This window comes from Primulina eburnea, chromosome 17, assembly GCF_022965805.1.
Source record: "Primulina eburnea isolate SZY01 chromosome 17, ASM2296580v1, whole genome shotgun sequence".
NCBI classification, from domain to species: domain Eukaryota; kingdom Viridiplantae; phylum Streptophyta; class Magnoliopsida; order Lamiales; family Gesneriaceae; genus Primulina; species Primulina eburnea.
Window position 1 is genome coordinate 18,666,335 of NC_133117.1, and position 15,276 is coordinate 18,681,610.

A 15,276-nucleotide genomic window follows, 5' to 3' on the forward strand; every position below is an offset into this window, starting at 1 on the left:
CACAGTGCAAATTCTTTTAAAGTTTTATAAAAATAATTTATAAATTTTTTATTTTATTGGAGTAAAGTTTGATGTCATATACGGGTCAACTTTATCGATATTCATAATAAAAAGCATATAAAATAATATTTTTTAATAGATAATCCAAATAAAATATATGTATCACAAAATGCGACTCGTTAGACCATCTCACATAAGATTTTGTCTTATTTTTTCAAGTTTTTATATTTTCATTTTTTTTATCATATAGTATTTTGATAAAGTTAGAAACAATAAAAAAATTGCATAATAAAATCTTTCTAACTAGTAACATTCGACTAGTTGGTTCATCCATGTTTTACTGGTTTTTCGCTTCCCCAAGTTTCGATTTCATTTCTTTTTGTTTTACAAATATAAATGGCTAGCATTCACCAATATATCAAAAATTGTAGTAACTGTTGAATCCTGTTTTCTACACGCCCAAACGCAGCGGAAGATTTAAAATTTTTATTTTATTTTGAAAAACAAAATAATATTGCTTTAGGCGCTCGTATGATTTATCAAAACATTCATAGGGAGTTGAAAATTATACCTTTGTGAATTAAATCACTTGGCTCCAACTGATCCGGTATGAACGGATTAGCTCTTGATGATTCCCTACGAACTTTCTTCGATTCTTCTAATTAGGTCCACGACTAGAAGATTTGTTCCTCTTCTAAATTGCACTAGAAATTTAGAAGAACTTTTGCATAGGAGAGAAAAATTGAGAGACGGCTCAAACCCTAACCATAAATCAAGGTGGTCGAATTTCTCACTTTTGAATGGAGGCTCACGTGAGGTTGTGAGGTGGGTGGGCTAGGGTTTTGTCTTTATATGTATTATTTATAATTAATTAAACCCTAATTACATAATTAACATTAATGGGTTTGATTTAATTAATTGAGCTAGTCCAACTAGTTTAATTAATTTAATCAAAGCCCATTAAAACTTTAATTATTTATTATATTGGACTTGTACTCCTACAAGCCCATTAAACATAATACCCACCATATTTAATTTATTAATTAATCAACTCAACTTTTGAGCTTAATAAATTAAATACAGTATAAATTCAACATTTGAATTTATTATTTAAATTATAAATTCAACTATTTGAATTTTTATCACCTCCAAAATTTAATATTTAATAAACCCAACATTTGAGTTTAATAAATTAAATTATCACATTTTATAAATTCAACTACTTGAATTTATTCTCTCAAAATTTATTTATCATAAATTCAACTCCTTGAATTTACTATATAATATAAATTCAACTTCTTGAATTTATTCTCTCTACGGGAACAAACAATCCAGTACTTGTGTGACCCTCAATGGTTCAGGGATACAGCTAGCCGTGGGTTCACAACTCCTTGTGATTCAGAATAACATTTATTCTTATTCGGGCTTACCCTAGTTAGCCCCATTCTATTCATCAACACCTTGATCAAGAATGTCAGAACTCATTTCTGATTGCACCCATCGGATCATGGTAGGAGCGTCTAGTAGCATCGCCCCATGATCCCCTAGGTATCACTGATAGTGCCTGCAAGAACCAGTCGATTATGATTAACGTACAGTACGGTCCCTTCATCTCATATATCCCGATCGAATCTGCAACCATTGGTTCATCGAGGGTTGCATATTAATTCGATAACTATGTGTTACATATAATAGTGGCATCGCGTGTACTATTGGAGAACTCCTTCTCCAACGTACATCTCATACTCTGGCCAGAGATTCCATGCACTATTATTACATCAGATCACATAGGATATCCACACCCGTAGGTGAGCGGTGAATCCCCGACTACAATGCACTGGCTCCTATATGTGTCGCGACTGTACCCAACCTCGCCACCTGATGACTCTCCTGGAGCCGGTAAACGAGTCAAAGCACAGCCCTAGCATATAGAGCCTCAGAGTTGTCTCGGGTCATAAGGACTAATGGTATACAATCATAACCACGGACTTATCCTCTCGATGTATGAGAACCACTTGGAAAGTCCGAGGGAGGGTTGTTCGGTATAATCATCATATGACTACCCATCTGCATGTTTGGACATCTCCATGCCCTTACCAAGAAACGCAGTACACAACATCACAGATGCTAGTCTCAAGCTCAAGCGACCTTTATCCATGTTTTAGGCGGCTGAATCGACTAGGAACGAATTTAGATCATACAGTATTTACAAACGAGTTTCAACATCGAATTACGATTCATTTGTATTAAAGTATGATCAAGGTCTTTATCTATGTTTGATAACATGGGTATACAGATAAAGAATTAACAAACCATGAAATAATGAATTATATTAAAATAAAGATTGTTTATTACACTTGAGTCAATAAAATCCCTAGTCAACAGTTGACTTGTAGGGCATCTACTCTAACAATCTCCCACTTGCCCTAGAGCCAACTACCCATAAACTTTAATCCCATTGCTTCGCGATGCTTCTCAAACAATGGTCCTGGCAAGGGCTTCGTAAGTGGATTGGCAACGTTATCTGCAGAGGGGACTCTTTCGACTGATATGTCTCCCCTTCCCACAATCTCCCGGATGATGTGGAATTTCCTCAGTACATGTTTGGATCGCTGATGAGACCTTGGTTCCTTTGCTTGCGCAACGGCACCAGTGTTGTCGCAGTACACCGGGACTGGATCAACTCCATTAGGAATAACGCCCAACTCTTGGACAAAATTCCTCATCCAAACTGCCTCTTTCGCTGCAGCAGATGCAGCAATGTACTCAGCTTCAGTGGTGGAATCCGCAACGGTGTCTTGCTTGGAACTTTTCCAAGAGACAGCCGCACCATTAAGCATGAATACAAAACCAGAGGTCGATTTCGAATCATCTACATCACATTGGAAGCTAGAATCAGTGTAGCCTTCCAATTTTAATTCTCCACCCCCATAGACCATGAACAAGTTCTTAGTCCTTCTCAAGTACTTAAGAATATCTTTCACGGCCTTCCAATGCATTGGACCAGGGTTCGCCTGATATCTGCTTGTAACACTCAAAGCATAAGCAATGTCAGGACGTGTCGATATCATACCATACATGATACTACCAATGGCTGACGCATATGGAATTCGTGTCATCATCTCTATCTCTTCATCAGTTTTGGGACACATAGCTTTAGATAGAGTAATACCATGACACATTGGTAAGTATCCTCTCTTGGACTCTTCCATAGAGAATCGTTTTATAATGGTATCGATATATGTGGCTTGGGTGAGCCCCAACATCCTTTTTGATCTATCTCTATAGATTTGTATTCCTAATACATAGGATGCTTCACCCATGTCTTTCATGGAGAATTTACTGGCTAACCATACTTTAGTTGATTGCAATAATCCTATATCATTCCCAATGAGCAGGATATCATCAACATAAAGTACCAGGAATGTCACTGCACTCCCACTAACTTTCTTGTACACACATGGTTCCTCGGGATTCTTAGCAAAACCAAACTCTTTGATAGTGCTGTCAAATCTGAGGTTCCAACTCCTTGATGCCTGCTTGAGACCATATATTGATCTCTGAAGTTTGCATACCTTATGCTCACTTCCTACTGATGTGTATCCCTCAGGTTGAGACATATAAATTTCTTCTTTGATGTCTCCATTGAGGAATGCAGTCTTTACATCCATTTGCCATATCTCATAGTCATACCATGCTGCTATGGCTAGTAGTATTCTAATGGACTTAAACATAGCTACTGGTGAAAAAGTTTCCTCATAGTCAATTCCTTGCTTTTGAGTATAACCTTTTGCAACCAGTCTTGCTTTGAAGGTCACTACCTTCCCATCCGCCCCAAGCTTTCTTTTGTAGATCCATTTGCATCCTATGGGAACGATTCCCTCAGGTAGATCCACTAATGTCCAGACTTGGTTTGAATACATAGAGTCCATTTCTGACTGCATGGCTTCAAGCCATTTAGTTGAATCAGTATCAGATATTGCTTCTTTGAAATTCATTGGATCGCATCCAACACAAGGCTCATCATGGCCTTGTTCATGAAGAAGTGTATATCTGGCAGGTGGTCTAATAACTCTATCAGACTTTCTAGGAGCTTGTACTTCAACTACTGGTTCTAGGGGATTAGGTTCAACTTTTAAAGTTGAGGGAGTATCTTGAATTTCTTCAAGTTCTATCATCTTGCCTTTTCTATCTAATAGAAACTCCCTTTCCAAAAAGGTGGCATTTCTTGAAACAAACACTTTTGCTTCATTAGGATGATAAAAATAATATCCAATAGAATTCTTTGGATATCCTACAAAGTAGCACAAAGTGGATCTACTATCCAATTTGTCTCCCACTGTCTGCTTCACATAAGCAGGACATCCCCATATTCTCAAGTAAGAATACTTGGGAGGTTTCCCCATCCATATCTCATATGATGTTTTATCCACTGCTTTAGTATGGACATTATTCAACAACATTGCCGCAGTTTCAAGCGCAAAACCCCAAAACATTGTAGGCAATTCAGTGAATCCCATCATAGATCGAACCATGTCCATCAATGTTCGATTACGACGTTCAGAAACACCATTCAATTGTGGTGTTGCTGGTGGAGTCCACTGTGAGAGAATCTCATTCTCTTTTAGATAACCCAAAAATTCAGCACTCAAGTATTCTCCACCTCGATCAGATCGAAGTGCCTTAATACTTCTTTCTAGCTGATTTTCTACTTCAGATCTGAACTCTTTGAACCTTTCAAATGCTTCAGATTTATGTTTCATCAAATAAACATACCCATACCTCGAATGGTCATCAGTAAAGGTAATGAAGTAGGAATGCCCAAATTTTGTGCTAACACTTAGCGGGCCACAAACGTCTGTATGGATCAAATCCAATAGACCATGTGCACGTTCTACTTTTCCATTGAATGGAGTCTTAGTCATTTTTCCTTTTAGACAGGACTCACAAGTAGGTAGAGAATTTATGTCTGACAAGTCAAACGTGCCTTCTCCCACTAGCTTGTGCATCCTTCTTTGAGAAATATGACCTAGTCTAGCGTGCCACATTTGTGCGGGATTTGGATTTTCTATTTTTCTTTTGTTTGTTGTTGTTTTCGTATGCGCTTGGACATTGTTTAAAGGAATCTCTTTCAATTTTAAGTTATAGAGATCATTTGTTAATTCTCCAGTTCCAATCAAACATTCATTCTTGTATAAATTGCAAACACCTTTAGCAAAAGCACAAGAATAACCATCCCTATCAAGCATAGAAATAGAAATAATGTTTTTAACCAATTCAGGAACAAATAAAACATCTCTCAAAAATAACTTAAAATTATTGTCCAAAATTAAAGTAACGTCTCCAATGGCAGTAGCAGCAACCCTTGCTCCATTTCCTAGTCTTAGAAAGGTCTCACCATCTCTAAGCCTCTTGCTTCTTCCCATCACCTGCAAATCATTGCATAGATGAGAACCACATCCGGTATCCAATACCCAAGAAGAGGAATTAATAGAAACATTAACTTCAATATAAAACATACCATGGCCAGAACGCTTCTGGGCAAGATACTCCGCGCAATTACGCCTCCAGTGTCCAGGCTTGTTGCAGTGGAAACAGATTTGTTCTGACTTGTCAGGCTTTGTGGGCCCCGGATTAGGTTTCTTGTATGGCTTTTTGTTAGGCTTGTTCTTCTTTGGAGGGGCAGAACGCTTCTTGCCTTTGTATGGGGTTCCCTTTTTCGTGCCGGACGAAGAACCCACTAGAAAAACAGGCTTATCCTTTTTGATTGTGGCCTCATAACTAGTAAGCATATTGACCAACTCTTCAAGGGTGGCCTCAAGCTTATTCATATTAAAGTTAACCACAAATCCATCGAACGAAGAGGGCAGAGACAGCAAGAGAATATCAGTCGAGAGCTCACTAGGGATAACCAAGTCGAGTCCCACCAACTTCTCGATGAGCCCAATCATCCTAACACCATGCTCATGGACCGAAGCCCCATCTCGCAAGCGTGTAGTCATGAGTTCTTTAACAACAGCATATCTCTCTGAACGAGTTTGTACAGCATACAATTCTTTCAGATGTAAGTGAATGTCAGCAGCATTCACAGCCTCCTCGAACCGCTTCTGCAGTTCATTCGACATAGAAGCCAACATGTAGCTCTTAGCTTGAATGTCATGGTCCCACCATTTTTCAAGCTCAGCCAATTTAGTCGGAGTGACATTTGAAGGTGCTTCCTTCGGTGGCTTCTTATCAAGCACATACAGAATCTTTTCCGAGTTCAGAACAATCTTTAAATTTCGAAACCAGTCATTATAGTTAGGGCCAGTCAATTTGTTTTGATCGAGAATGATTGAAAGCGGGTTACGAGTAGACATCGTATATATACTGAAAATGAAAACAGATAAATGTTACTGATAATTTTAAAATAATTCTAAGATATAAAATATGGATTTCATTTTATAAATTACCCTCACACTATTTTGACATTTCCACCACCCTCTGATGAAAAAGGGAAATCGTATTTCCTTAGTAGGCACGTAGAGTCCAATTAGCCAATTATAATCCCGAATAATATCAGCCAATTATAATTTCTAAAAGGTAGAGTCCAATTGCATCCCTATGCAACCTCCGCGTGTTTTGCCTCACGTTTAATAAGGACCCAATAATATGACGCCGTTTATTTTCACGTGTCAAACCAACCCATCAATATTGAATTGTAGTGGACGGTCGCCATGAGTTCCCCCAATAATATGAGCCGAAGTCATGGGAGTTCCACTCAATTCACATCATATGTCCGGTGGAAGTCACAGCTTTCCGGCGTACAGGCCTCCCCAATAATATGAGCCAGACACCGTCCGCGGGTAGCGATCAACATGCAACCACGGTTGATGGAAGGCAAGGAAAAATTAAACTCTTTTAATTTTTACTTATTCGGTTTGATATAAATTTTTGAATCATATTCAAAATGAGGGATTTTAATTAAAAAAATTTGTCTCATCATTTTATTTGAAAATCGCGTGCCACGAGTTTGTATGTTTGCCGGATTCATGCAACTATATTATATAATAATATACATACATGCATACTACTATATATCACATATATCATAATATGACATTCAACAATAAATAAGGATGATCGATTGCCAACACTAATAGATCCATGTGAGCCATACATGGATCCAGGTCCAAACCTAGGTGAATGCAGGGATGCAAATGCAACTTATTACAAAAGCTTCCAATATTTTACATGTCTTCATCTTGATCATCGGGCCCACCATCTTCCAGTCTTGATCTCCCACTATTTCTAATTATTACATTTGAATAGCCATGGCACATAAGGGATACATCTCATGGGGGTGGGAACGGGCCATAAACCAGGCCCACTTTAATAATATCAAATATTATAAAATTGAATAAAAACAGTAAAATATCCTAACATACACCTAACACATTGGTCAAGGCTCTCGATCATCCTTCATGCATTTAATATCAAATATTAACATCAATTTAATTAAACAATTTAATTAATTGATAAATCATATATCTAATAATTTTATCACTAACCACCACAATTATTAAAGAATTTAATAAATTAAATAAACTCTTTTATTTAATTTCCAATTAAATCAATAATAATTGATTTCTTATAAAACTCATTTTTACCATAAATAATTAAAATCATATTCTAATTATTTATTTTACAAGAAAATTATTAATTTTCCAAAAATTAATTTTCCAAAATAAAAATTGAATCAATTTCAAAAATATCAATTTTCCCCATAATTTTGAAAAATCAGAAAATTGCACCCCGGGCCCAAACAATTCAAGCCCATCAATTTTGCACGCTTCCCGAGACGATCCCGGGTCGTCGCCCCCGCTGCCCGCCCGCTGCCCGAACGTTTCGGGCAGTGGCAGCAACCTGTGCGCGCAGGCGCGCACAGGTGCGCGCAACGCCGCGCGCAGCGTGCGGACGCTCCGCACGCTGCGCCGCGCGGGGCGGCGCACAGCGTGCGGACGTTCCGCACGCTGCGCCGCTCTGCGCGCGCACGCTGCGCGCGCGCGCTGCGCGCGCAGCCCTGCGCGGGGTCTGCCCGGAACAGTTCCGGGCAGATCGCGAAATTTTTTTTTTTTTTTTGTTTTTCCGAAAAATTTAATTTTTATGGTGCATCAATATTTCTGAAAATTTTCTTGTGTGGTTAGAAACAAATTATTCAATATAATTTAAATCATACGATTCAGAAAACCTGGCTCTGATACCACTGTTGGATCCTGTTTTCTACACGCCCAAACGCAGCGGAAGATTTAAAATTTTTATTTTATTTTGAAAAACAAAATAATATTGCTTTAGGCGCTCGTATGATTTATCAAAACATTCATAGGGAGTTGAAAATTATACCTTTGTGAATTAAATCACTTGGCTCCAACTGATCCGGTATGAACGGATTAGCTCTTGATGATTCCCTACGAACTTTCTTCGATTCTTCTAATTAGGTCCACGACTAGAAGATTTGTTCCTCTTCTAAATTGCACTAGAAATTTAGAAGAACTTTTGCATAGGAGAGAAAAATTGAGAGACGGCTCAAACCCTAACCATAAATCAAGGTGGCCGAATTTCTCACTTTTGAATGGAGGCTCACGTGAGGTTGTGAGGTGGGTGGGCTAGGGTTTTGTCTTTATATGTATTATTTATAATTAATTAAACCCTAATTACATAATTAACATTAATGGGTTTGATTTAATTAATTGAGCTAGTCCAACTAGTTTAATTAATTTAATCAAAGCCCATTAAAACTTTAATTATTTATTATATTGGACTTGTACTCCTACAAGCCCATTAAACATAATACCCACCATATTTAATTTATTAATTAATCAACTCAACTTTTGAGCTTAATAAATTAAATACAGTATAAATTCAACATTTGAATTTATTATTTAAATTATAAATTCAACTATTTGAATTTTTATCACCTCCAAAATTTAATATTTAATAAACCCAACATTTGAGTTTAATAAATTAAATTATCACATTTTATAAATTCAACTACTTGAATTTATTCTCTCAAAATTTATTTATCATAAATTCAACTCCTTGAATTTACTATATAATATAAATTCAACTTCTTGAATTTATTCTCTCTACGGGAACAAACAATCCAGTACTTGTGTGACCCTCAATGGTTCAGGGATACAGCTAGCCGTGGGTTCACAACTCCTTGTGATTCAGAATAACATTTATTCTTATTCGGGCTTACCCTAGTTAGCCCCATTCTATTCATCAACACCTTGATTAAGAATGTCAGAACTCATTTCTGATTGCACCCATCGGATCATGGTAGGAGCGTCTAGTAGCATCGCCCCATGATCCCCTAGGTATCACTGATAGTGCCTGCAAGAACCAGTCGATTATGATTAACGTACAGTACGGTCCCTTCATCTCATATATCCCGATCGAATCTGCAACCATTGGTTCATCGAGGGTTGCATATTAATTCGATAACTATGTGTTACATATAATAGTGGCATCGCGTGTACTATTGGAGAACTCCTTCTCCAACGTACATCTCATACTCTGGCCAGAGATTCCATGCACTATTATTACATCAGATCACATAGGATATCCACACCCGTAGGTGAGCGGTGAATCCCCGACTACAATGCACTGGCTCCTATATGTGTCGCGACTGTACCCAACCTCGCCACCTGATGACTCTCCTGGAGCCGGTAAACGAGTCAAAGCACAGCCCTAGCATATAGAGCCTCAGAGTTGTCTCGGGTCATAAGGACTAATGGTATACAATCATAACCACGGACTTATCCTCTCGATGTATGAGAACCACTTGGAAAGTCCGAGGGAGGGTTGTTCGGTATAATCATCATATGACTACCCATCTGCATGTTTGGACATCTCCATGCCCTTACCAAGAAACGCAGTACACAACATCACAGATGCTAGTCTCAAGCTCAAGCGACCTTTATCCATGTTTTAGGCGGCTGAATCGACTAGGAACGAATTTAGATCATACAGTATTTACAAACGAGTTTCAACATCGAATTACGATTCATTTGTATTAAAGTATGATCAAGGTCTTTATCTATGTTTGATAACATGTGTATACAGATAAAGAATTAACAAACCATGAAATAATGAATTATATTAAAATAAAGATTGTTTATTACACTTGAGTCAATAAAATCCCTAGTCAACAGTTGACTTGTAGGGCATCTACTCTAACAGTAACGTGATTGAATTGAGAATCTAACTGGAGGGAAATCAGTTTCGATCAAGTTCAGTTGAATTTGAAAATAATTAAGCCCCAACCTCAGTTGAAGTTGAATTTAATATTCATGAGGTTAGCAAACAATTTTTTGAGCTCGCGAAAAGTTTTTAAAATATTTTTCTTTTTAATAATATGATAAATTTATTAATTGTATATATTAAATTATGTAATTTTTCTATTTTTTTTAAGATGAAGCAGCAATTAAATTGCAGTGTATTAAATATTACGAAGAACAAGGGATGCAAATCATGTCATTTGTCAACTCATCTCAGTCACTTTGTCGGCAATTATTTGTGCTAAATGCACAAATTAAAACACGCTTGCAATTGTTGATTGGGAAACATAATCATAAATCAAATTTATAAAATTTAATATATATATATATATATATATATATATATATATATATATATATATATATTACTATCTATTACTATTTATTAAATCTAAGCACCTTAGAGTAACTAATTGGTGTCTTGGTCTGTTTTTTAAATTCTCTGAAATACCCCCACTCCACCTCCCCACGTCAACCTAATTAGATTGTATTCTTCCCCCCAACTCCCAAACGAAAGGATACAGTAAAACTCTCCTTCCTTTTCTTCATTTTCCAGACCTAGGTTAAATCCCTTTCGCAACCATAAAAATTCTACTAAAATTTCTGAAATGACACACACAATTGTCGTGTGAAGAACAACAAAAACACCAGGTCGTTGAATACATCGAAAATCCGATGTTTTTGGAAAATTTGGAACATGTATCTTATTTGGTTTGCCTTATTTTTTAGCCAATGTTTTGAATATAATCTTATTACTTTGAATCTCACTACACGGTAGCATCTAAGGATTTATCCATTCTGTTTAGTCATTTGGGCATGGATATTGTCATCTCAATTTGTCGTTCAACTACACTCCGCGTGCCTCCGGCTTTCTCTGTTTTCTCTCCTTCGAAAGTTATCATCTCTGAAAATTTGATCGATCTTCGATCCCGCTTCAAACCCATCAAATTTATGGCGGTTTGATGTTTTCCCTATATTCTCTAATGTTTTTGGAGGATTTTGGAGGACCTGTACATGAGATAAATCTGTACATATTACTATCCAAAACATAGTAATTTGAGGTAACCCATCAAATTTTTGGAGGTTATAATGGTATTCCTTAATTATTTCTTTCCAAATTTTTCTTTTTATCGTTTGTAATTTACCGTCACGGGAAGAAAAAATAAGCATTTTTTGTTAGGCGCATGCGCTGTGGTGGGAAAGGATAAAGAGGCAAAGCAAAGAAGGTGAAACAATTGCACTTGACATATACATACATAGAGAATTAGTCCACTAACAGTTATTTTAGCTAGATTGACGGTACTTAACGGCTTGCAAATGTCTTCTTCGTTCATATTAGTTGTCGTACCTAACTGCTTACATTATAATCCTGTGAATTTGTGCTTCCATTAGGCTTTGTTTGGGAGAAATGTATCTTTTATGTTTATGTTGCAGGAAGATATTTATGGTAAGATGCCAAAGCACGTGCTTCTTCGTCTGATGGACATTGTTGGCCACTTAATGCAGCTTAGGACGCTAAAGGTATCCTTTTAGTAAAAATTGATCAATAGTCTTGCGTTTTTATATTTTACTGCTCCCCCCCTTCTTCATTGGTATCAATAGCAATGATACTGAAGATTCGGAGATCTCATGATTTTGCTATCTTGGCTATAAAGATTGCAATATACTGACAGTATGTGGCTATTGTCAAATTTCTTCAAGAGGAGCACTTCATTAACGGGCTAGAAGCATTTAAACTTAGAGAAAGTTATAGAGAGCTTTATCTTATCGGTTGGCTAACTCCCCGCACTGGATGGTGAATCTGGCTATGTGTTCCATGCTGGACTGGCCATCCTCCCCGGAGAATAAACTGAAATCATGAACTCTATAACCCCTTGGGTACGGGTTATTCACGTCAATGTAGTCTGGATAGGGTTTGTGGAACTCTGGGCGGCCAATCTGTTTCAAGGCCGGCCCATATAACTCTTGAACAGCTTCTCTCACCATTTCTGGATCAATCCCGTGCATGTTCCGAGCGGGGAGTTGGTGATGGTAGTAATTTGCCCCCCGAGCCTGGAACCCTGCATTTAAACCAAAATTACCTCCTGGTACGCCCTCATCCACTCCTTGATGATCCATGTGGGACATGTCATCATAAGCTCCCGGTTGGTACAGAGGATTGGTCACACTGTACACTTGAGTAACTGGTTGTTTCGAGCTCCCCACTCCGTGAACACGTGGATATGGCTGTGATCTTCCACCTAAAGTTTCTTCTCTCTTGTGAGGTGGTGTGTACCTTCTCTCTGGATGATTTGGGAGAGTGAACTCCGGGCGGCGAGGATCGCCAGCCCTTGAGTTTCCAACTCCCTGGTCGAACTCATGGACTTGGTTACTTCCCTGACCAGTCTCTTTGACAGTGATATTTTGCTCCCCTCGGGTAGACTGGTTCGGTTTACTCAGTAGAGTCTTTAAACAGTCAGACATGGCTTTAGATAATGCCACTGAGATCTCTTCAATCTTTATGGCAGCCAATTCTTCCACCACTTTGTCTGAAACCTGATCATATGTGATAGGAATCTGCAGCAGATCTACTTCTTCAGCCTGCGGTTCAACATTAGGTTGCTCTGGCTGTGGAATCTGAGTTCCCTCTTGATTAGCCAGAGACTCCCCACTCTCTTGACCGACGTTTTCTTTTCTTCTTGGCGGCATAGTGTGGTCCCACTGGGCGTGCCAAAAATATGTTTGCACAATATTTGGTGTTGCGGACGTGCCAGGTGCGAAAATGCACCGATTTGTGTGAAAATGATAAAAATCTAACTTCTAAAAACAAACGAAAGTGAATTCTAAATTTGACCGTCGGTTCTAATCTCCTAAAACAACTTTAACGCCAAAACTATCGGAAATCGATGGAAATAAACCCCTGACATAATTTTGAATTTACAAAAACTGTAGGAGTTCATCAAAGACATGAAAAATATAATAAATTGTAAAGTTGCTGAAATCTGAAACAACAATACATAGAATGCTAGAAATATGCTGGAACGCTTAAAAACTAATGCTCGAAGATTGAATTTTTAGTAGAGAGTATTTTGCAGATTTGTCTGTGTAGAGTTGTTGTGTGTGTTTTTCCAGTCTTTCTGCCGATCCCTTCTTTTCTTCACTGTGAGATGTGGTTTCTTCCACTCCCCCATGATCTCCTCCTATACGCTCCACGATCTTTTCCGCCTTTCCACGATCTCCCTATTATCCCATGATCTTTTCCATTTGTGACCGGTTGGACTCGATAGGAATGAGTCCGCCACATTTGACGGGCCTATAATTTAATTGGGCTTCACTAATTTAATAATTTTTAGCCCAAACAGAATGTTTAATATATTAGCTCCATATATTCATGATACACGCAACGCGTGTGCCTCGGTGGCTAGTATATATAAAAGATGGTTGTCATTCTATCTAAAATTATAAATGATACTAACGATATTGTCAGTAATTGCATTTGAGTGGGTCTAATGTGAGACCGTCTCACAGATCCTAATTTATGAGACGGATCAACCCTACCCATATTCACAATAAAAGTAATACTTTTAGCACAAAAAATAATACATTTTAATGAATGACCCAAATAAGATATTCGTCTCACAAATACGACCCGTGAGACCGTCTCACACAAGTTTTTGCCATTGCACTTTGTAGTCCATAAAAGTAGAATATTTGAATTTGATTTTGATATTATTATATTAATATTGTTTTTCATTTGACCAAAATTTATAATTAATTATAACAACTCAAATCCATTAATAATATAATAATTTAAGGTAAAAACTTGTGTGAGACGGTCTCACGGGTCAAATTTGTGAGACATATCTCTTATTTGGGTCATCCATGAAAAAGTATAATTTTTTATGCTAATAGTATTACTTTTTATTGTGAATATGGGTAGGGTAGACCCGTCTCACAGATTAGTATCCATGGGACGGTCTCACATGAGACTCACTCATAATTTAAACATCAAGTGTAGATCGCTCTATTAGAAGGACAATTATTACACACATATTATATTATTAAGTATAAGATCCTTCGAAAACAATCAAAATTTTTATGCTAATATATTTCTTTTTTATTGTCCTTGTTTAATGAAATATAAACTTTATCCTTGTTTAATGAAATATTAGTAAATAACGTGTGTGTAAAATTATAATAAAAATTTATATAAGAATTTTTTATTTTATTAAATGCTTAGCTTAATGTTTAATTTAATAGTAATTGATAGAAATCAGTGAGAGGTCATAATACAATTTGAGAGATGTAATATTCAAAATAAACTATCGTAATTTTGAGAAAAAAATGTCGGTGTAAAAGTAGTTTAAGAAATAATATATAGTTTTTCTAGGTGACAAATTTTTTATATAATAATATAGATAAATGTGGAACATGACATGTGGGGACCCGGACGCTAATTCATTCCTTAATCGTCTTTAGGAATAATTCAAACAATTATAATAAAAAGGGTCTAAATTTTTTTTCTTTAAAATGCAAAGCGGAAACGTAATGTAATTAAAATCAAATTACATATTAACCATGAACATACAAATCTGATGTTATCTACAATAATCCAACTAGGTTCAACTACATATCAGTGTTGAATCCTAAGTTGCTTCTGAAGCCCGGATCTCCACGCTATCTAGTCCAGCCTCATTCTCGTTCTGACCCCGCTTCTATCCCACCTGTTGCCATGCACACATACAAACAAGACAACAGCCGGATAACTTCGGTGAGATATAAATATCCCAGTATAAATCATGTATATACATGCAGTTATATAAATCATATAAAAGCATATAATAGACATTCATAACATGTATCAAAATCAGTGCATGAATCAATATCAAGAATAATTCCTATTCTAAACATGTACCACAATCAGGAACATAATCAATGTCAAGAATAATTCCTATTCTAAACATGTACCAATATC

At 36.9% G+C, this 15,276-nt stretch overlaps 1 long non-coding RNA gene across 1 annotated transcript; it reads left to right on the forward strand.

The window, feature by feature from the left end:
* Positions 1-10,833: 10,833 nt before the first annotated feature.
* LOC140818369 (uncharacterized) lies at positions 10,834-12,093 on the forward strand. Its single transcript, XR_012114965.1, has 3 exons — positions 10,834-11,021; positions 11,129-11,383; positions 11,503-12,093. It is a non-coding gene; the product is annotated as an uncharacterized lncRNA (long non-coding RNA).
* The last annotated feature ends 3,183 nt before the right edge of the window (positions 12,094-15,276 follow it).